Genomic DNA, 23,363 nt, shown 5'->3' with positions numbered 1-23,363 from the left:
ATTGCCTACTGGGAAACACAGGAAAATGTCTTTATTATAGGCAGGGCTCATCTTAACTCTTGTAGAGATCAACCATAATTAAGTTCATGTGACTTAGAAATGTGTTTTATTATGGGCAAAAACTTCTTTATCTAACTTAAAATATTATGTTAGATCAACTTTATTACTTGCATTCATGTTGAAAATAATTAAGTTCATATTACTTAAAAATGTGTTTCATTGTGGCCTAAAAGCTACTTCACCTTACTTAAAACATTGTTTTGGATCAACTTAAATATGCGTTTTATTGTGGCATAAAAGGTAATTCACCAAACTCAAAACATCACTTTGAATTAATGTAATTCTGCAAGCAGTCTAAAGTCAAAAATTCTAGTGGAAACGGTTAACATATTTTTTTTGTTGATTCAATGTTTTATTTTTTAGAGTGTAATTACTGAAATGTTTGTCAGAAAATTATGATCTTGGTGCCTACGGATTCCTTGTCTCATGCCGAATCTGTCGATATGTAGTATGCATTGTTTGACCACGCCTGTCCGCCATTTTGAAATTTGTCATAAATTGTTATATCTTTTGAACTATTTGACATATCCGCGCAAAAATCGATAGGGAGCTTCGGCATGATGTCCTGAAGGTACCTGGGAAATCAGAGTACAGCGCCACCTAGGGGATATAAACTATAACAGTTCTTATAGAACTGCTTATAACATCTAAATACTTTGTCTAATATTTTGGTGAAACTGGATTCCCTGGTTTATGCCAATTGCAACGATGCCTTATTTGTCATTCTCCATAATTCTGTTTATGTCTTATTGTAAGGAATATGGTAAATGATTTTTTCGCTACTCCTTTTACAAATTCGGGTGGGCTCTGTACTGCTTTCTGTGCTTTGCTGCGTCGTGTGGTGTTTGCTGTGCTTTGGGTGCTCATTGCGCTGAAGGTGCTTGGCCCCGCAATTGCTGCTTGCAGCTATATTCTTTAATATCTATCTAAAGCCTGGAATACACTGCAGGATTTTTGCACTCCATTAAAATCCTATCACACTGTGCGACATGAATCGTTTAAACTTGGGTGCGACAAGCATGTAGACCAGTGTTTCCCAAATCTTACCCTGGAGGGCCGGAGCACTACAGAGTTTAGGTCCAACCCTAATCAAACTTACCCAACTGTGATTTTCTAGTGATCACAAAGACTTTGATTAGCTTGCTCAGGTGTGTGTGAGATCAGGGTTGGGCTAAGCTCTGCAGTTCTCCAGCCCTCCATAGTAAGATTTGGGGAACCCTGATGTAGACTGTACGACGATGTCACGGAGGCTTTGACGTGTACGTCACACATTAGCACAGCGTCACCAGTATGCGCTAGTGGTAAACAAAAACCTGTACGCAGGTCGTAGCAGCAAGCACACTGTGCGTTGATCATGCTGAATTTCTGTCATTGTCAGGAAACTACCGTAGGCTAACTTTGGACGCAAGAACGGAGTCAACATTAAATACCTTAAGTAACTTACACTTACAGTCTGTAAATCACAAGTGCGAAGAATTTCCTAGCAAGGTTGGAAATGCCTTGGGGCATTTCAGATTGAGGCATTTTTGACAGGGCTGATGCTTGGGGCGCTTCAACAACTGACAGGTGGATGACATCAAAGTACCACGAGAGTATTTCGATAGCAGTCTCCCCTGTATGATTTCTCAAATTGCTCTTTTTTGAAGATTTTGATGTTATCTGCCGCTCGGTTCTTGTGGCACCACATAAAGTCGAACAAGCCTGTTGTATCAGTCACTGGTTAGATCAGCGTTGCAGTCAAAAATGAAAAGAGGGACGTCCCGTATGGGACAAATAAATTAGTCTCTAAATACGGGACGTCCCGACTAATACGGGGAAGTTGGCAACCCTACATGCAGCCGTAATTTTAAGTTACATTATGAAGCCAGAGAAAACTAAAATTATATAATTAATAATATAATTATATTGTAAATTGTTTTGTGATGCTAACATGTTGTAACACTAAAGTCTTTGGTAGCCACAAGTTTTGATAAAATAGCTGTTGGAAACCAGATGTTTGTTTTCTTAAGTTACAGACACCAGCCCTGTTGGTATCTGTTTTTATTGACTTAAACATGGTGAGCTTAAAATCTCTTACTCTCTGTGTCTCTTGGTTTACTAACCTAGCAATTAGTGTACAGAAACTAACATTTGGTGTACTTCTATGGGTAACGTTATTTCAACTGTATATTTCACTCTCGGAACATTCCTCAAAACATCTTCCTTTGTGTTCATCAAAACCAAGAAATTTGTAAAGGCTTTGAACAACATGAGTAAATTAATGACAGAATTTTCATTTTTGCTATCCCTTTAAGGACATCATAACCTGAAATAAAACTCTAGTAAGCTCTGAAATATGGGACCTTTAATAATTTTTCATCCTCCATAATACAGTACTGTTAGACCAATCTTTAAAACCTGAACAGCATTGATCTTTTCATTAACGCCCCCCTACTCGCATACCTTTTCAATAGCACCGTCCTACCAGCCATGCTTTACGTGGCCTAGACCTGGTTGCTGACTGCTAGCAATTAGCAGAACATTAACACAAGAACTTCCCAAAAACATTGCAGTGTTAAGGTTTCTCTCCAGTATGAACTCTCTGATGGACTTGTAAGTAATGTGACAATGTAAATGTCATATCACACTGAGAGCATTTGAAAGTTCTTTTCACCTGTATGAATTCTCTTGTGATTTAGTAATGAAGCCTTTACACTAAAACTCTTCCCACAGAGACTACAGTGATGAGGTTTCTCTCCAGTATGAACTCTCTGATGAACTCTTAATTGAGATGAATCAGAGAAACTCTTTCCACAGTGAGCGCAGACGTAAGGTTTCTCTCCAGTATGACGTCTCTCATGGGATTTCAAGTAACCTGACTGAGAAAACGTCTTGTCACATTGAGAGCATTTGAAAGGTTTATCACCTGTATGAATTCTCTGGTGTGTTACAAAACTGGCATGTCGATTAAAACTCCTCCCACAAACATTACAGTGATATGGTTTCTCTCCAGTGTGAACTCTCTGATGGGCTTTTAAGGAACCTGAGTAAACAAAGGTCTTTTCACACTGAGCGCATTTGAAAGGTTTTTCACCTGTATGAATTCTCTGGTGAATTATGAAGTCATACTGTTGTCTAAAACTCTTCCCACAGAGACTACAGTGATATGGTTTCTCTCCAGTATGAACTCTCTGATGGACTTTTAAGTTACTTGAACAAGTAAATGTCTTGTCACACTGAGAGCATTTGAAAGGTCTTTCACCTGTATGAAGTCTCTGATGGGCTTTCAAGTGACCTGACTGAGTAAACGTCTTGTCACACTGAGAGCATTTGTAAGGTTTTTCACCTGTATGAACTCTATTGTGCTTTAGTAAGCTAGCCTTTACACTAAAACTCTTCCCACAGACACTACAGTGATGAGGTTTCTCTCCAGTATGAACTCTCTGATGAACTTTGAATTCAGATGAATTATCAAAGCTCTTTCCACAGTGAGCACAGACGTAAGATTTCTCTCCAGTATGAACTCTCTGATGGGCTTTTAAGTTACCTGACTGAGCAAACGTCTTGTCACACTGAGAGCATTTGTAAGGTTTTTCACCTGTATGAAGTCTCTGATGAACATTAAGACATTGTTTGGTTTTGAAGTATTTTCCACATTCAGTGCAGTAGAAAGGCTTTTCACCACTGTGTGTCCTCATGTGAACATTTAGTTGAGAGGAAGAGACACAATTCCTCCCACACTGCTCACAGTGAAACAACTTCTTCTCTCTGTGGTCTTCTGAATGAAGTTTCTTCTCTTGTAAGGTAGTAAAGCTGATCTCAGATCTGGTGAAGAGTTTCGGTTCTGTGTGTTCTCTCTCATGTCTCTCTAAATGTCTCTGTGAGCTGAATGTCTTTCCACAGGTGATGCAGGAAAGACTTTGTGCTGTCAGTCGCTCTTTTGATGTTGAGGACGTTATTTCTATATCCAAACATGAATCACTCTTCACACCTGAAAGAAACATGAAACAATTAAATTGTCATTTCACTCTTATTTACACAAAGAGGGATGAAGAATTTAAACTGTGTATCTTTTTCTAGATTCACACAAAGACAGGTGTCAGTCCGGCTATTACAGCTGGGTCATTGCACATCAAATAAGCCAAAATTTGTAAACATATGCAGCAAAGAAAAAGTAATTATTTTTAATTATTTGTGCGGATTTCATGCCCATCCCCTCCCAGCCCTCGCCCAGGCCCCCAAACCACGGACCCATTTTTCCTACATTTGTATTTACCAAAACCCCCATGCCCCCTCCACGCCCACCGTCTGTACGTTTGCAAGTTATCCGTTTCGAGATCCGGAACGTCTCGGGTTCGAAAAATCCATTGGTTTAATGGAAGAGTGTCACAACCATCACACAGTCCCCTGAATGTCGCGTGGGCCCGTCGTGCCATAGCTCGGGTGGCCCAAACTGGGATCCTGAAGGACGCGGCCGAGAACCTTTTACGCGCCGACTTCCCAACCCTACACCTAGGAGTTCGCACCAGGACCACGCGCACGCGGGTTTCAGATATGTCGTACGAGAGCTCTCCGGCAGCCTGCACGTCGATTTCGGCGAGTTTAGACCTATCCCGGTGTGGCTGGCAATCTGATGGTTTCCCACAATTCGCCGTGGGTTCGCAGCCAGGGTCGAAACTTGGCACACGCACATGTCAAGATCCCAAAAGACGGACCCCGGAAATGCAGACTCCTGCGACGTTCGAAAGAGAAGTTGTTGAGGCGGAGCTTGCGCTGTGGTCGACACGGGTGAGCTTACTTTTGGGAGCTTTTCCACTTTGTGCAGCATGTGGTACCTGATTTTTTTTAGTACCACCTCGGTTCCCAAGCTGATACCAAAACGTGTCACTAACAGCATCATTGCTATAATGTAAAAGATTAGCTTTACCTTAGTGCTAGCTTGCGCTGTCTTGAGTAAACCTGTTGTCATCTGTGCTTTGCTGCAAGTTCCCAAAGTTGCTGCAAAGTTCCTGTTTAGCAAGGAAAATCATCCACAGGTTGTGAATCAAGAACACCATAACAGTTTTTCTAGACTATCAGTTTATGGCGGCACAGTTGCGATGCAATCGCCCGCATACAGTTGAAAGATAAAGTATGTGAACCCTTTAGGCTTACTTGGATTTCTTCATAAATTGGTCATAAAATGTGTTCTGATCTTCATCTAAGTCACAACAATAGAGAAACAAAGTCTGCTTAAACTAATACCGCACAAACATTATACGTTTTCATGGTTATTATTGAACACAACATGTAAACATTCATAGTGCAGGGTGGAAAAAGTATGTGAACCTTGAGTTTAATAACTGGTTGACCCTCCTTTGGCAGCAATAACCTCAACCAAACATTTCCTATAGTTGCAGATCAGACCTGCACAACGGTCAGGAGAAATTTTGGACCATTCCTCTTTACAAAAGTGTTTCAGTTCAGCAATATTCTTGGGATGTCTGGTGTGAATCGCTCTTTTGAGGTCATGCATCTCAATCGGGTTGAGGTCAGGACTCTGACTGAGCCACTCCAGAAGGCGTATTTTCTTCTGTTGAAGCCATTCTGTTGTTGATTTACATCTATGCTTTGGGTCGTTGTCCTGTTGCATTGTCCATCCTCTGTTAAGCTTCAGTTGGTGGATAGATGGTCTTAAGTTTTCCTGTAAAAATGTCTTGATTAACTTTGGAATTCATTTTTCCATCAATGACAGTAATCCATCCAGGGCCTGAGGCAGCAAAGCATCCCCAAACCATGATGCCCCCTCCACCATATTTCACAGTTGGGATGAGGTTTTGATGTTGGTGTGCTGTGCCTTGTGTTCTCCACACATAGCGTTGTGTGTTCTTTCCAAACAACTCAATTTTGGTTTCATCTGTCCACAGAATGTTTTGCCAGTAGTGGAACATCCAGGTGCTCTTTTGCAAACTTCAAACGTGCTGCAATGTTTTTTTGGACAGCAGTGGCTTCCTCCGTGGTGTCCTCCCATGAAGTCCATTCTTGTTTAATGTTTTACTTATCATAGATTTGTCAACAAAAATGTTAGCATGTGCCAGAGATTTCTGTAAGTCTTTAGCTGACACTCCAGGATTGTTCTTCACCTCATTGAGCATTCTGCGCTGTGCTCTTGCAGTCATCTTTACAGGACGACCACGCCTAGGGAGTGTACCAACAGTGCTGAACTTTCTCCATTTGTAGACAATCTGTCTTACCTTGGACACATGGACATCAAGGCTTTTAGATATACTTTTGTAGCCCTTTCCAGCTTTATGTAAGTCAACAGTTCTTGATCGTAGGTCTTCTGAGAGCTCTTTTGTGCGAGGCATGGTTCACATCAGACAATGCTTCTTCAGAACAGCAAACTCAAAACTGGTGTGTGTTTATTATTGGACAGGGCAGCTTTAACCAACACATCCAATCTCATCACATTGATTGGACCCCAGGTTGGCTGACTCCTGGCTCCAATTAGCTCTTGGAGAAGTCATTAGCCTAGGGTTTCACATACTTTTCCACCCTGCACAATGAATGTTTACATGTTGTGTTCCATAAAAACATGAAAACATATAATATTTGTGTGATATTAGTTTAAGCAGACTGTGTTTCTCTATTGTTGTGACTTAGATGAAGATCAGAACACATTTTATGACCAATTTATGAAGAAATTAAGTAAGCCCAAAGGTTTCATATACTTTTTCTTTCAACTGTATATGCTTAAATGCAAAAATTAGGCTTAGCGGAGCGCGTCGACTGACACAACAGTTGTGTTTGTACAAAAACTGTCATGTGAGACAGAGGTAGTGATAAACGCAATGTGCAAACATCTATTTAGGGTGGTCAATTTAAATTTTGTGGCAGACTGAGAAAAAAATGTATGGGAATGTACAACCCAGTCCAAACAGTTCAATTTAGAGTCTATTATAGTGCAGATCGGCTCCGGAAGGTCCCAGCGGCTCCGGCGTGGGCTTGAATTAATGGGCTCGCAGAATCAAGCCACCAGGACCTTTCCTAGCCGAGCTGAAAGCATTAGAAAAAACAGCCCTCGTTTTCTAAACCGTCTAGCTTGGCCCCGGAAGGTCCCACGACGGGCCCTACAACGCTTTTCCAAAGAATCCAGACTCGAGTGCCTCCGACCTTCCCTGGCTGAGCCAGATGCAGAGCCGATTCACCCTATACGTAGGGGTGTGCCGGTTTCAGAATTGGGGATGACGGTTATGACGTGAGTCAAATGTGACGGTTCGTAACATAACCGTCGGTGGGGGGCGTTTTGCTCGTTTAAATGCTCGTGGATTGACGGGAAAGTGTCATTTTACCATAAAATCACGAATGTGATGCCAAGTGTGTTTTAAACAGTAATAACTTTGAACAATTTAACAGAAAGCAATGAAATATTTAAAAAAAAAACAATGTTGCCAGAAGACTGCGCTGTCACTCTCTCATCTATCATCTATCTTAATATTCTTCAGAGAAACAGATTTGTGCAGCTTTTTATGTCTGTAATTGTGTCTATATCTGTCATTACATGGACCAGAACAGCACGAAAACAATGTGGATTAAAAGCGTATTGAAGAGGTTTTGCTCATAAATGCAGGTAAAAGAAAGTAATGTGAACTTGAGATTGTTATTAAACGCAGCCGGTGTAAAAGCACAATGGCTACGTGCAGCAAACGCTCTCCGCAGATGCGCTGCACAGTGCTCACCCGGCGTTTGAATAAACTAGACACTGATTAGCTACTTGCTCTACGTTTCTTTCAAATTAACAGCAAGACAACTAGCAGTGAATGTGCGTCCAAGAGAGTTAGTAGATTAGCATGGGAGGATTTGAACTTGAAAAGCAGAGTGTACTGACGCCTTTCCGCGGATAAAACAACATTCCTTCTCATGGTCATTCATGTTTATTTGATGCTATAAATTAACTAGAAGGAAGAGATGATTTGAAAGTTGAGACTTTGTTTAATATGTTTAATCTCAAAAGTAACCGAAAAGTAACCTGGTTTGTCCTATATGTCAGCGCGTTGTCAGTGTCTGCTCCGCTCTGTATTTTTCACTGCGTGAGAACGTGAGGGGGCGTGTAACAGACTGTTTACAATAGTTTTTAATTAATATTTAAAAATTCTTTATGATAAAATACAAAAATAAATTTTAATAACACGGTTTTGGCGGTTATAGAGTTCTAATGACGGTGTTCAACTATAACCGTCGGTCTCACGGTTATATAATGACCGTCACACCCCTACCTATACGTGTCGTGAGCTGCGTAGGGCCCCACACCACTAGGAAGCACCCTTGATCTTAACTTCATGTAGCGCTGCACAGACCAGCTGGTGAGTGACATTGAGCCACAGGAGCCATTCGAAATTATAACAAGTCTCTCACAATACTTTAATTCTAGTTTTCATTCGATTTATGCAGCTCAGCATGCGATTCTCACTCACTCTCTCCCTCACACTCACTCACTCACTCACTCTCTCCCACTCACTCTCTCCCTCACACTCACTCACTCACTCTCTCCCTCACACTCACTCACTCACTCTCTCACTCACACTCACTCACTCACTCTCTCCCTCACACTCACTCACACTCACTCACTCACTCTCTCCCTCACACTCACTCTCTCCCTCACACTCACTCACTCTCTCACTCACTCTCTCCCTCACACTCACTCACTCTCTCACTCACTCTCTCCCTCACACTCTCACTCACTCTCTCCCTCACACTCACTCACTCTCTCACTCACTCTCTCCCTCACACTCACTCACTCTCTCACTCACTCTCTCCCTCACACTCACTCACTCTCTCACTCACTCTCTCCCTCACACTCACTCACTCTCTCACTCACTCTCTCCCTCACACTCACTCACTCTCTCACTCACTCTCTCCCTCACACTCACTCACTCTCTCACTCACTCTCTCCCTCACACTCACTCACTCTCTCACTCACTCTCTCCCTCACACTCACTCACTCTCTCACTCACTCTCTCCCTCACACTCACTCACTCTCTCACTCACTCTCTCCCTCACACTCACTCACTCTCTCACTCACTCACTCCCTCACACTCACTCACTCTCTCACTCACTCACTCCCTCACACTCACTCACTCTCTCACTCACTCACTCACTCACTCTCTCCCTCACACTCACTCACTCTCTCCCTCACACTCACTCACTCACTCTCTCCCTCACACTCACTCACTCACTCACTCTCTCCCTCACACTCACTCACTCACTCTCTCCCTCCCACTCACTCACTCACTCACTCTCTCCCACTCACTCACTCACTCTCTCCCACTCACTCACTCACTCTCTCCCACTCACTCACTCACTCTCTCCCACTCACTCACTCACTCTCTCCCACTCACTCACTCACTCTCTCCCACTCACTCACTCACTCTCTCCCACTCACTCACTCACTCTCTCCCACTCACTCACTCACTCTCTCCCACTCACTCACTCTCTCCCTCACTCACTCTCTCCCTCACTCACTCTCTCCCTCACTCACTCTCTCCCTCACTCACTCTCTCCCTCACTCACTCTCTCCCTCACTCACTCTCTCCCTCACTCACTCTCTCCCTCACTCACTCTCTCCCTCACTCACTCCCTCCCTCACTCACTCCCTCCCTCCCTCCCTCCCTCCCTCACTCACTCTCTCCCTCACTCACTCACTCACTCACTCACTCACTCACTCACTCACTCACTCACTCACTCACTCACTCTCTCCCTCACACTCACTCACTCTCTCCCTCACACTCACTCACTCACTCACTCACTCACTCACTCCCTCACACTCACTCACTCTCTCCCTCACACTCCCTCACACTCACTCACTCTCTCCCTCACACTCCCTCCCTCACTCACTCACTCCCTCACACTCACTCACTCACTCACTCTCTCCCTCACACTCACTCACTCACTCACTCACTCTCTCCCTCACACTCACTCACTCACTCACTCTCTCTCACACTCACTCACTCACTCTCTCCCTCACACTCACTCACTCTCTCCCTCACACTCACTCTCTCACTCACTCTCTCCCTCACACTCACTCACTCTCTCACTCACTCACTCCCTCACACTCACTCACTCTCTCACTCACTCACTCCCTCACACTCACTCACTCTCTCACTCACTCACTCACTCACTCTCTCCCTCACACTCACTCACTCTCTCCCTCACACTCACTCACTCACTCTCTCCCTCACACTCACTCACTCACTCACTCTCTCCCTCACACTCACTCACTCACTCTCTCCCTCCCACTCACTCACTCACTCACTCTCTCCCACTCACTCACTCACTCACTCACTCTCTCCCACTCACTCACTCACTCTCTCCCACTCACTCACTCACTCTCTCCCACTCACTCACTCACTCTCTCCCACTCACTCACTCACTCTCTCCCACTCACTCACTCACTCTCTCCCACTCACTCACTCACTCTCTCCCACTCACTCACTCACTCTCTCCCACTCACTCACTCACTCTCTCCCACTCACTCACTCACTCACTCCCACTCACTCACTCTCTCCCTCACTCACTCTCTCCCTCACTCACTCTCTCCCTCACTCACTCTCTCCCTCACTCACTCTCTCCCTCACTCACTCTCTCCCTCACTCACTCTCTCCCTCACTCACTCCCTCCCTCACTCACTCCCTCCCTCCCTCCCTCACTCTCTCCCTCACTCACTCACTCACTCACTCACTCACTCACTCACTCACTCACTCACTCACTCACTCACTCACTCACTCACTCACTCACTCACTCTCTCCCTCACACTCACTCACTCTCTCCCTCACACTCACTCACTCACTCACTCACTCACTCACTCCCTCACACTCACTCACTCTCTCCCTCACACTCCCTCACACTCACTCACTCTCTCCCTCACACTCCCTCCCTCACTCACTCACTCCCTCACACTCACTCACTCACTCACTCTCTCCCTCACACTCACTCACTCACTCACTCACTCTCTCCCTCACACTCACTCACTCACTCACTCTCTCTCACACTCACTCACTCACTCTCTCCCTCACACTCACTCACTCTCTCCCTCACACTCACTCCCTTACTCGCCCTCACACTCACTCACTCACTCGCCCTCACACTCACTCACTCACTCTCTCCTCACACTCACTCCCTTACTCGCCCTCACACTCACTCCCTCACACTCACTCCCTTAAACTCACTCCCTCACACTCACTCCCTCACACTCACTCCCTCACACTCACTCCCTCCCTCACTCACACTCACTCACTCCCTCACACTCACTCACTCACACTCACACTCACTCACTCACTCACTCCCTCACACTCACTCACTCCCTCACTACCTCACACTCACTCACTCCCTCACACTCACTCACTCCCTCACACTCCCTCACACTCACTCACTCCCTCACACTCCCTCACACTCACTCCCTCACACTCCCTCACTCACTCCCTCACACTCACTCACTCCCTCACACTCACTCACTCCCTCACACTCACACTCACTCCCTCACACTCACACTCACTCACTCTCTTCCTCACTCACTCTCTCCCTCAGCTACAGACAGAGCTACAGGCATTTAGGTATTTACTCTCCGCCATCGCGCCAACTAAATTCAAAATGTATCACGCGCTATGATGAGCTTTCTGAACATTGAACACGGTCCGTGTGAATCAGATCTCGGTGCGTGTAGTGCATGTCATAGGAATTTAACGAGGCTTTGAGGCAGAATTTTTGCATAAAGGAATTTTTTTAATCGAGTTAATCGAGTAACTCCATGAATCGTTTCAGCCCTAATTAGAAAAAACGGTCATTGTTTTCTAAACCAGCTAGCTTGGCCCAGGAACGTCTCAGCGGCACATGGGTGGGCTCAAATTAACGGGCCCTACGAAGCCTTTCCAAAGAACCCAGACTTAACCATCTCCGCGTTCCCTGGCTGAGCCAGACGTGTTAGAATCCAAGGGAGGATCCTCTTAAGATTCCTTTGTTGAGATAGTTTTTTTAAATGGGTAAAAGACAAATTTTGAGTTTGCACAGTTTTTTTGTGAAAATTTCAGAAAAATGCTATATTCAGGGCTCTTTTTCTTGGCCGAGGAAGGTCGAAGAGACTTGCATCCGGGTTCATTGGAAAGCCCCGGGACCTTTACAACAAGCCCAAGGTCAAGGGCGTTCTCATCTCGGCGGCGGAGCTACAGTCATTTAAATATGAATAAAAAAAATTGTATCTCCAGAAGAGGAGTCATGGGGGTGACTCTGTAACATTGCAAATGAATAAAAAGTAATTTCAGAATTATCCAGTGATTGTGGCACCATGATCAAAATAAACTCTTCCTGCAGTAATAATATTTAACGGGTACACTTTTAATGTTGGTTTAAAAGGAACCTAAACATTTAGTCATGTGTCAATCAAAATCATATTGTAAACGTGAGTCTCTGTGCCTCCGCGCCAAGGTTATTATATTTTTTTTTTAGTTTTTTTTTATTCGTTTTATTTTAATATTGTTTTCAATTTTTGGTTTCATGTTTTTTAGCTTCAGTTTAGTTTTTATTTTGCAAACACATTTCTATTTAGTTTTTATTTTATTTAGTTTTTAGTTATAATTTTAGTAATTAAAGTTTAGCAGCTAACAGCAGCTAGACTGTGGTTTTTATCAGTTAACTGATGTTGCTGTCAGCCTCAGCTAACCTCACGTGCATAAAGCGCCACAGTGTTTCCGCTACATACATTCTACCGTGGCGGCCCGCCATGCCTAAAACATTCTTGCCACACCTGCAGTTGTGGATAGAAGGGATACAGCAAACGAAATCTTGCTGGATGAGCACTGTTTTATCCTAATCCTTCACCCAAACCCAACTCTAAACACAAAATTTCACAGGATTTAGAATGTATTTGTATCTCATTTAGCCAGAGCCGCTGTTCTCATCTTAATCCTACCTCCAAATCCAATCCTTAACTTTCCGGCATTTGCTGTATCCCTTTTAGACAAAACCCACGGCGGCAGCTCGCAAAAAAAAACTACCGAAATGTCCGCCTTGCCAGACTGGCTGTCTTAATAAATTCCTTTCTGGATTCGCGTTGTCCACTCATTTATAAATAAATTTCCTAAAATATCATAATTTTCCCCATGGGTTTAGTTTCATGCACAAATAGACTTAAATCAACAGATGATGATTACGTCTCTGTTTTGAGAAATATTAAAAAAATAAATAAGCCTACACGAAATATGTTACCCTTAAATAATTAGGATATTGAAAAACGAATAGGCTTAAAAAGTATTTGAGTTTCTGTTCTATTTTGTGACATGCTCTAAAACCAAAGCAGCAGAAAGCACGTCATGTTTTTAATGATTTTAAATAAGCTCAATATTTTCTCCTTATTGTGAGGTTACACACATAAAAATACACCATTTACAGTTTTGAATGTTGTGTTACTTTTATCTGTATGACCATAAATTTAGGGTAATTTAAGGTGCCAGGTCAACACGTGTATGCCGTTCACCGGCGCATATACACGGACGCAGTGTTGTGAGAAAAGACATGATTAAACTTTCGATTTAACATATTTCGAGTTTTTTTTGGACATTCATTTGGAATCATTGTACTTATATATAATCAACTTATCGGGCCATTAGTTATTCATAATACAGGCTATAAACGCAGCGCACGGCTGACCGCTCAGCTGTCAATCTGCTGTGCTTCAGATTGACACTCACACAGTTTACATTCAATTATAAGATATTGGTCCAAAAACAAAAGCCTAAATACTGAATACTACTTAAATGGGACTGCAAAACGTTGTTGGTAAAAAAACGTATAAAAACTTTAATAAAGATGGTGAGATGGTTTTATCTGTGTTCAGACGAAACAGGAGGGTCTGGGTACCCGCGGGTGAAACGTATAATATTTGATGTAATGAGTGTAATAATATTAACGTGTCATTTGCGTTGTAGATGCAGGTCGGGACTCGATAGGCAAAAGCTGAACTGCGGGTCTAACATCCAAGACCAGAATTCAACTGTGCTTATTTGTGTTTAAGATCTGTCTGAAGTAGGCTTGGGCGGTATCCAAATTTTGATACCATCAAACCGCCTCCCTATTTTACCCCGGTATACGGTATTACCGTGAATAATTATAAAATTATGACGTAATCAGACAGCGTCACTATAATGTTGGCTAAACCCTTCAGAAACTGAATACCAAACACTAATACTGAAATAACAAAATAACATGCACAACAATATTAACAACTTTTATTAGCAACAACTAGCAGTTTATAAAAAAGATCAATACAAAAGGTCAAACAGAATTAACCAGTTGTCGGTTAAAAAAATTATCTCTAAATTAGGCTATTATAGACAGTGGACTAAACGCGACTACAGTTAGCCATCTCATTCCAATTTCCAGGATATTTTGTGTGAAGTGAACAAAGCCCTCACACTCAATATTTCGTAACTCGCCTGTTTGTACTTATAAACCAATAAAAACATTTGGCGCAAGGTCACAGCATTTGGGTTCTAGCGCGAGGTCACGGCGTTTGGTTTTGTGCACTCACATTGCATCAAGCTAAAATTTAATCAAAGCAACAGTCTCAGACTTGAAGAAAATTGCTGAACATTTAAACCTATTTTCTGCACATTCCGCCATATTTTAATGAAATAAAGAAAGTCCTCCTTCTGTTAGCTTATATTTCTGCATATTCCAGCATATAAAATAAAAATATTTTTTGTAAAATCCAGCAATTAAATAATTAAAACGAAAGTCTTTCCTGGTTGTATTCCAAATTATTAACATTCACGTCTTTTAACAGTAAAGTGCAGATTAAGTTTTGTTTTTGTAAATCATTAGACATTTTTACCACTTAATTAGGTTTTGCTTTGTAGAAAGCCTTTCTTTAAAGTGAATTTCGTTTTGTATAAATTGTGTCTTAATTTTAATAAATGTTTTATCAACCAATTGCATGTATTTAATAAATTAAAAGCAAATATAGACAATATAATAACCGTGACATGGAGGCGCCGGTGTTGTGTCGAAGTCTGTTCCCCCTATGTTCCCCCTATTTTTCCCTTCAGTGTAGTGTTTTTATGGCGTTTTTATCACGTTATAGGTTTTATTATTTATATATTTAAAGTTTTAATGGCTACTGAGATGTATATGTGTGCATTTCTGTCATGTATCTGTATTGTTCTTAATGGTAAGTAAATTATTTTTACAGTATGAATCATATTATATGTATAATATTTATTTAATTATGTATGCAAACATTACATTTTTAAAACAACCAGTATAGGAAAAAAAAAGAAAAAGACAGGCTATATTTTAAAAGAAATACCCTAATAGAAAACTGTCAAATGTATGAAATATTTAATAAATTGTATTATAAAATACATGATATTATGCCTTTTTAGTATAACCAATTCAAATCTTTAATCTTTATAAATGTAACGTGATGAAAACGCTATAAAAGCACTACACTAAAGGGAAACATAGGGGGAACTGAGTTCGACACAACACCGGCACGGCGCGTTCGCTTGCATTGCATTGTTAACTAGAACGCACGGACCTCATCATAAATGAATGAAACTCATACATTAGCATTAAATATCTTTGCTGCATTCCTTCTAAAACAGACAAGGGCTTTCTCGCGGCTCGCATCAGCAAAGCATTGCATCGTCCATGTTGCACTTAACAGAAGTTGACACTTGTCTTTTTGAAAAATGAAAAAGTAATAATAATTATACAAAAGAGTTGTGCTTGTCGTTACTAGGCACAGCGTGAAGGGGATCGCACACCGTCCGCGCCGCGCCGTTCTAAAAAAAAATGTAACACATTGTTTTCTATGAGTGTACGCACACCGGCGCCGACAGGTGGCGCCTGTCCGCGGCGCCGAGCTACGACTCAGGAAATTGTTCTAAATTCTGCCGCGCCACAGAGCGCCATTTACATTAAATGTATATTATATTTATCTTAAATCATCATCAATGTTCATACTGACTTCACCCTGTGCTACAAGATACAATAGTTTTTCATTATTAGTTTAACATCTTGAATAAAGTCTAAACATATTTATGAAAATGTATAAACGTAGCCCTTTCAGTTTTTTAATTTGCTCTATTATGTTATGCCATTTTTCTATACACTAACCTCAGTGCGAAATATGAAGTAGGCAAATGTTTAGACTACCTATCGTGCATTCACTGTCGTGTGCTGCCACCTACTGGATTGACCAGGCCAGAATTTACACATTTCAGATTATTTCAATAGCGTAGTAGCGGACGAAAAATGGATGAGGAGAAACTTATCAATGAAGTAGGGAAATTCCCCGAGATTTATGCCACCAACCATAGATTTTTTAAAGACAACACAAGAAAATCAGCTGCGTGGAGGAAGATCGCCGAAGTCGTTGAATGTTCAGGTAAGAATCTCTTTTTTTTTTTTTTGCCACCTGAGGTAAAATGTTCAGTGAGTTACGTTAGCAAAGTCTGTATTTAATTGTACAGTACAATCGTAAATTAACGTAGCCTATAGTAAAGACATTAAGTAAATTTTATAATGTCCTTAAAAATAACAATATTGTTGACAACAAACTGACAATCTGCCTTAGTGTGCACCACAGTCAAGAATATTATAATTGAAGACAATGAAACAAGTAACGTTATGGCTTACACAAAAATATGTAGCCTCTTTGTTTTATTGAATAAACAAATCATATTAATAGCTACAAGAACTGTTGAAATTACTTTATAATACAGAATAGTGTTGGGGTGCATGACAACTAATCGTAACTAATCGTTTGCAGAATAAAACTTTTTGTTTACATCATATATGTTTGTGTATAATAATAATATAGTAATTTTTTTACACAACACCAACACATGTATGATGTAAACATAAACTTTTATTCTGCAAACGATTAGTTACGATTAGTTGTTATGCAGCCCGAGAATAATGCTTATAATTGAGGCTAATCTATTGTGAACCTTATGGTATTCAGAGACTAAATTATGCTGTAAGTAGGCATACATTAGGATACAATATTTATATTACTGTAGGATACCAAGGAAGTGATCAATTGTAATAATCTATTAAATAAATTAAATAAATAAATAATTAAACTAACACACCATTGTGACCATTAAACCATTCTATACTGCCAAGATACATGTCCCTCAGAGTTGAAATACGAGCAAAATTTGTCCCTAACTGTGTAGGCCTCCCTTCCACCACGATGTCCACCAGGAGTTGAGATGCTATCCATCGATCCGGTAGTTGGAGCACTGGTATTCAGCCACCTCTCTACCTCCGTTGTCCTGAGCAGAAAGTTGTGCAGGATGCACACTGACAAAATAAGGCTGTTTATTTTGTCAGGGTGCATGTTGATCCTGCTATGCAGGATCCTCCAACGAGATGACAAAATGCCAAAGGCATTTTCTACCACATTGCGCGCTCGAGACAATCTGTAGTTGAAGATGCGTTGTTGTCTAGATAGGTCCCGACCAGGGTAAGGCCGCATCAGATAGGTTTTTAAGGGGAATGCTGCATCTCCAACAATGGTGAAAGGCATGTTCCCTCGATGCTCTGCTCCTGGTAGATGCATATCATCTGGCACATCCAACGTCTTTGCATCTAGTGCCTGCCCTATGGCCGAGCCAGCAAAGACACCTCCATCGCTCGACCGTCCATACTCTCCAATATGAACTAGTCGGAAGCGATATTCAGCATCAACCACAGCCAATAACACTACTGAGAATGTTTTCTTATAATTAAAAAAAAGGCTGCCTGAATGTGGTGGTGCAATGAGAAGGATGTGCTTCCCATCTATTGCTCCTATGCAGTTAGGGAAATTCCACCTAGTTGCAAACTTTGAGGCAATATTCCTCCACTCCTGCTCAGTTGGTCTTGAAAGGTGTGTATCCATCATCCTCCTGTTAATTGCAGCACATGTGTCTTTGATGGATTTAGCTACAGTGCTCTCGCCCATTCGATAGTTGAAAGCAATTGTTCTAACTGAATTTCCTGTGGCCAGATATCTGTAAAACATAAGCATTAATATAAGCATTAATTTTCCCTCTTCACAGAAAATGAGTGCAGAACAAGATGGAAGGCACTTTGTGACAACTACATCAAATGGAAGAAAAGACAGCAATTGCCAAGTGGCTCCGGAGCAATGCGTCAACCGGAGTGGAAATACGCTGCCGCGATTTCCTTCCTGAATATTTTCTTACAAAGTAGAAGGTAGTATTTAGAGTAATACACTTTGAATTAAATTTATTTTGTAACATACAGGGCAACTGACTGAAGTATTACTTGAAGTAGAGATTTGTGCTTGCTCTTATTTGTCTCCCTGTCTTTTTTAGTACAATCAGTAATGTTGATTTCGAAAGCCACGTGGATGTGGAAGGTGATCTAGACACTCAAATGAGTGCAGAAGAGGAAAGCCCAGATCCAGAGACAGCAGGGACTGAAAGTGGAGTTTCAGAACAGCCCCAGAGACCCAGGAAAAAGAAACGAGACTGCCCAAAAAGTCCAAATACACAAATAAATGAAAAACTTGTGGATTTTTTGGCATCACCAACAGTGGCACCAAAACAGCAGGATGAAACGGAGCTTTTCCTTTTAAGTTTAGCACCTCAAATGAGGTCCTTGGGCAAAAGGGAACAGACGAGAGCAAAAATAGAGATGCTACGCATCCTGGATGACCTGGATGCACAGAGTCAGGCACATTATGGGCAAGGTGTGCCCAGCTACCACCCAGGACCATCAATGTTTGGTTCCTGGAATGCTCCAAATTAAAATATTGCGGCACCCTTAGCTTTCACAACAGAGCGTATTAATTTAGTTAACTGAGACGTTCATCTATCTGTTTGTTTGTTCCCTTGATTGATTGATTGTTAACCTAATGACTGTTTTTTTTTTACAGTTCTATGTGATGTTTGGGCACACCCTTAATAAAGTTTATGTGGAGGTTTACTAGAGTGGTCAGCAATTATTATTATTATTATTAAAAGTATCTATTTGTACATTACTGTGTTATCTTAACAAATGATTCATGTTAAAACCCATTTAATGAAATTTTGAAATAAAAGCTTCATTCAAATCATTATAATATTGTTACAGTGTAGATCAGATAGACAAATAGTTTATATAGAAAATTGCATACCTCAAAGTTACTGCAAGTTTTTCCTTTGCCCCAATTGATGTCCGGTAATTTATAGACATCCCTGTGATGTCTGGTCCAATAACTGACAAAAGATCCTCCATCTGCTCTGCACTCATTCTGAAGTACTGCAGGTGCTTTTCGGGGCTTAATTGCAGCTCCTGAACAAGATGATGGTAAGCACCAAATTGTTGCCTTTTTTTATTTAGAGGATGTACCCAAATGCGATGGCCTCTAATTTCCAGTCTTCGACGTAAAAGTAGCAGTGCAGCAGTTTTTTTCTTGTCTGTCAAAATGTGATCTGTTTAGAAAGGATATGAAAAACAGGGCATTCAAAAACCTTCATAGGTTACACTGGTTAAATATATACCCGAATGTAAATATCTGTTGAATAGTGCATAATTTAGAGGTTTATGTTCTTTAATACTATAAAATCCCCACAAAACACAAAATATTAAAGAAAAACTACCATTAAACTAAAAAGTTATAACAGTTTACAATAGGGTTTCAAAAGTCATACATTAGTTAAAATAAATTAATGATGAACTGCACTTACAAAGCCTTTATTAATTACATTGTTAATTACAACATTTATTAATACTTTACATTATAAAAATCTGAAGTTGTATTTGTTAACATTAGTTAATGCACTGTGAACTAACATAAACAAACAAAAAACAACGTTTTTGTAACATTAAGTATTGCATGCTAGTTAGCCTAATACATTAACTATGATAACAAATTAAACTTTATTGTAAAGTATTACCAAATAACTTTGATTACCGTTTTCACTCGAGCTAGCTAGTAAACGGTAGTTAAATAATACGGCAACTATGTAGCATAGTTGTGTTAATGTGATTTTCACTGATGAACATTCAAAAGTCAGCTATTATTAAAAAACAACGGTAGTTAAACAATACGGCAACTATGTAGCACAGTTGTCTTCATGTGATTTTCATTGATGAGCATTCAAAAGTCAGCTATTATTAAAAAAACAAAATAATAAAAGTTAAGACTCACTCATCGTGCAGCTGTCAACGGTAGTTACATTATACGGCAACTATGTAGCATAGTTGCCTAGATAACCGATACAACAAATAACAGTCTAATGTGATTTTCATTGATGAACATTCAAAAGTCAGTTATTATTAAAAAAACAAAATAATAAATAAAGTAAAAACTCACCCATCGTGCAGCTGTTCAGATGTCGATTCTAAATTGAGCTCGCGTCCGGTGTGCGATACCTGCGTTCGAGGCGCGCCGTGGCGCGGCGCTGCGCGGCCGGTGTGTGACCCCCTTGAGTTAGACCTGCCTTGGCGGTGCGTCTTTTATGCATTATGAAGGTGCCTGTTTATCGTGTTGTCTATTAGGCAACATTCCGCACAAGTTGGGTTTAGATTTGGAAATACATTACATCTACATTTCAGTGCTAACTGATAAGGTGATGATGATCATCAACTTTCTTTATTATTTTTAGCACTACCTCAAACTTAAGCGGCGTCTGTCATTTTCTTAAATATGCCGCGGCAATGTTTCAAATGAGCTTCTAATAAGACAAACGCCTTTATTTCCCACGCGATCACCTTACCCAAACCATTTTGAAACTAAGGAGTAATTTGTCCTCCGATTACATACAAGCAGCATACAAGCTCCGCGGCGACGCGTTTGCGGGAATGATGTTTCGGATGAACCGGAGGCAGAGCAGCAGAGAGATGCGACAGAGTTGCGAAATTGCAGGCGCAGCTCGAAATGGCTGTTATTTCAAACAGCGTAACTTGTTTTAAACTAATCAGTTAATGGCTCGGTGGTCGGTGAAGAAAATTTTTAGTTTTCGCCATCCCTAATTTAATATTTAATCCTTGTCTGCTATATAAGTTCATTGTTGTTTTTTTAAATGCCGGTATGGCGGTATAGAAACTGATACCTTTGCTATTTTTAGATCCCGCGGTATACCATATTACCGCCCAAGCCTAGTCTGAAGACCGTTAAAGGTTTCTATTTAACTGCGCGATTTGCGGTGTGACCGGGTCGGGTGCCTGTGGAATAAAATAGCTGCTGATGTCGGATAACTGGTCAGGTTTTCTGTCAATCACAGTGGTGTGGATTATCAAACAGAAATGTGCATGACAGGGAACTGTAATGCTAAACACGAGCACCACAAACTTGCACACTACATTAAAACTACAATGAAAGATCCGTACGAAGCTATGTAACGTATTTTTAGGAAAATACAGTTTAGATCAAACATAGAAAAGCAATATGCTATAAATATAAGGAAAAGCAAATGACATCATGAAAATGATTTTAAAAAAATACATGTTAGTTTTAGAGATCGACCGATACTCATTTTTTTTAAACCGATAACAAATATTTGGATGCTTATGTGCCCGATAACCGATATGCTGAACCGATTTTTATTTACTGTTATACTTCTGTTTTTCACATAATTACTACAACACTACTGAACCGAAGAAACCCTTATAATAATAATCATAATCACTCCCTCTTTGCATACAAAGTAATAAATAGAGGTGTCTGAAAGAGTGAAGAATAATATTAATTTAATTAATAATGTAGAAACTATATTCCCAATACATGGACCATTCCAAACACCCCTATCATTTCGTCAGAAATGTACTGATCCAAAATTCGCGCTGCGGTTGCCAGGTAATGGAGCAGGAGAGAGAACAGTACAGCGAAGTTGGCTGCATGTTGTACATAGTTTATAGAGTAAAACAGGTGGATTAAGTGCCTTTTTTTTAGATATAATATCGTTGTCTTGACCAGCAACTTGTAACTTAGCCTTCAGCAATCCAACCAGTAGTTAGTAGAGCTGGCGGAGAAAAAAACCCGTCTGCGATTCTCCGATTCACATGCGTGTCTCATCAGTAAAGCCGGTTCGGTGATAAGTAGTAAACCGCTATCACCTGCTTTCAGATGGAGCGGCATTTACTGCACAAAGCCGTATTTCACTGAAAGCTAGGCAAAATCGCGTTCGTAATCGTGGAAGATCGTCTTCGATTATGAACACGATTTTGCCTAACTTCTTCGTGAAATACAGCTCTGTGTAATATATGCTGCTCTATCTGAAAGCAGGTGATGGCAATTTACTACTAATCACCGAACCGGCTTTACTGATGAGACACGCATGAGAATGGCAGGCGATTTTTTTTGCCAGCTCTAGTAGTTAGCAAAGAGATTTTACAAATAATATCACTGACTGGAATACTACATCCAAGAAAGTAACAAACAAAATGGCTTATATATCATTAAATTTCTTAACTGGTAATGTTATTTGATGTCAGAATAATTAATATTTTGTAGTTATAGCTTATAAAATGGCTGTTGACAGAGCTGTTTATCTATGCATTTACTCACGCATTAACTGTATCAAACTGTGACAGCTTGTGGAGGTAATAAATAATTAATTCATATATACAGACATTTATTTAGATATTTTAGCAAAATAATGTTTATCTGGTAAGTGTTAATATAACTTAGGGTAAAACTTGTTAAAAGTGGTAGATGTGCTTTAGCATTCAACCCTGGTAAGTGATCAGCAATATGAACGTGATTTTACGATGCTAATGATAAGCATAAATAACAGAAAAACAAATTAAATTTTTTAATTCCACCAAGCATTAATTCATGGCTGTTTTATTCATGCACGTTGTTATTGGGACCAGATTTTATGGATCAGCGTGACTCTGTGAGTTCGTCTCTATTCTTGGACAAGCTGCATACATTGCTTTTAATATATCAACTTATTTAACATAACATAACATACATTAATGCACAAATAAGATGTGTTATAAATGCCTCATATGCAAAGTAAGTATACGCAAAGACCTTTTAATGAAGTCGCGTAACTCCGCCGTCATATTTGCTGTGCACGCTGCTGCTGCTGTGAGCTCCTCTCCTCAGATGCGTCCAGCGCGCAATTCTAAATTCTCTCGTTTATCGGTCAATCCGATATTACAAAACCGATAATCTGAAAATGTCAGAATATGTTTACTGTAGCCTATATTCTACATAAAAAAATAAATGTATATTTATAATCATCATGGGCGCCCCCTGCCGCCACTGCTAGGGCTGTGACGATAACCGCGTCACCGCATCACCGCAGTAATGAGATGACTACCGCGGTGCTGAGGTCATCATCGTC

The 23,363-nt window shown here is 40.7% G+C and overlaps 1 pseudogene; it reads right to left on the bottom strand.

The window, feature by feature from the left end:
* Positions 1-2,387: 2,387 nt before the first annotated feature.
* LOC141363264 (uncharacterized) overlaps positions 2,388-23,363 on the bottom strand; it is a 30,562-nt pseudogene continuing 9,586 nt past the window's right edge.

The sequence above is a fragment of the Misgurnus anguillicaudatus genome, unplaced genomic scaffold, assembly GCF_027580225.2.
Source record: "Misgurnus anguillicaudatus unplaced genomic scaffold, ASM2758022v2 HiC_scaffold_33, whole genome shotgun sequence".
NCBI classification, from domain to species: domain Eukaryota; kingdom Metazoa; phylum Chordata; class Actinopteri; order Cypriniformes; family Cobitidae; genus Misgurnus; species Misgurnus anguillicaudatus.
This window is presented reverse-complemented; position numbering and strand designations above follow the sequence as displayed.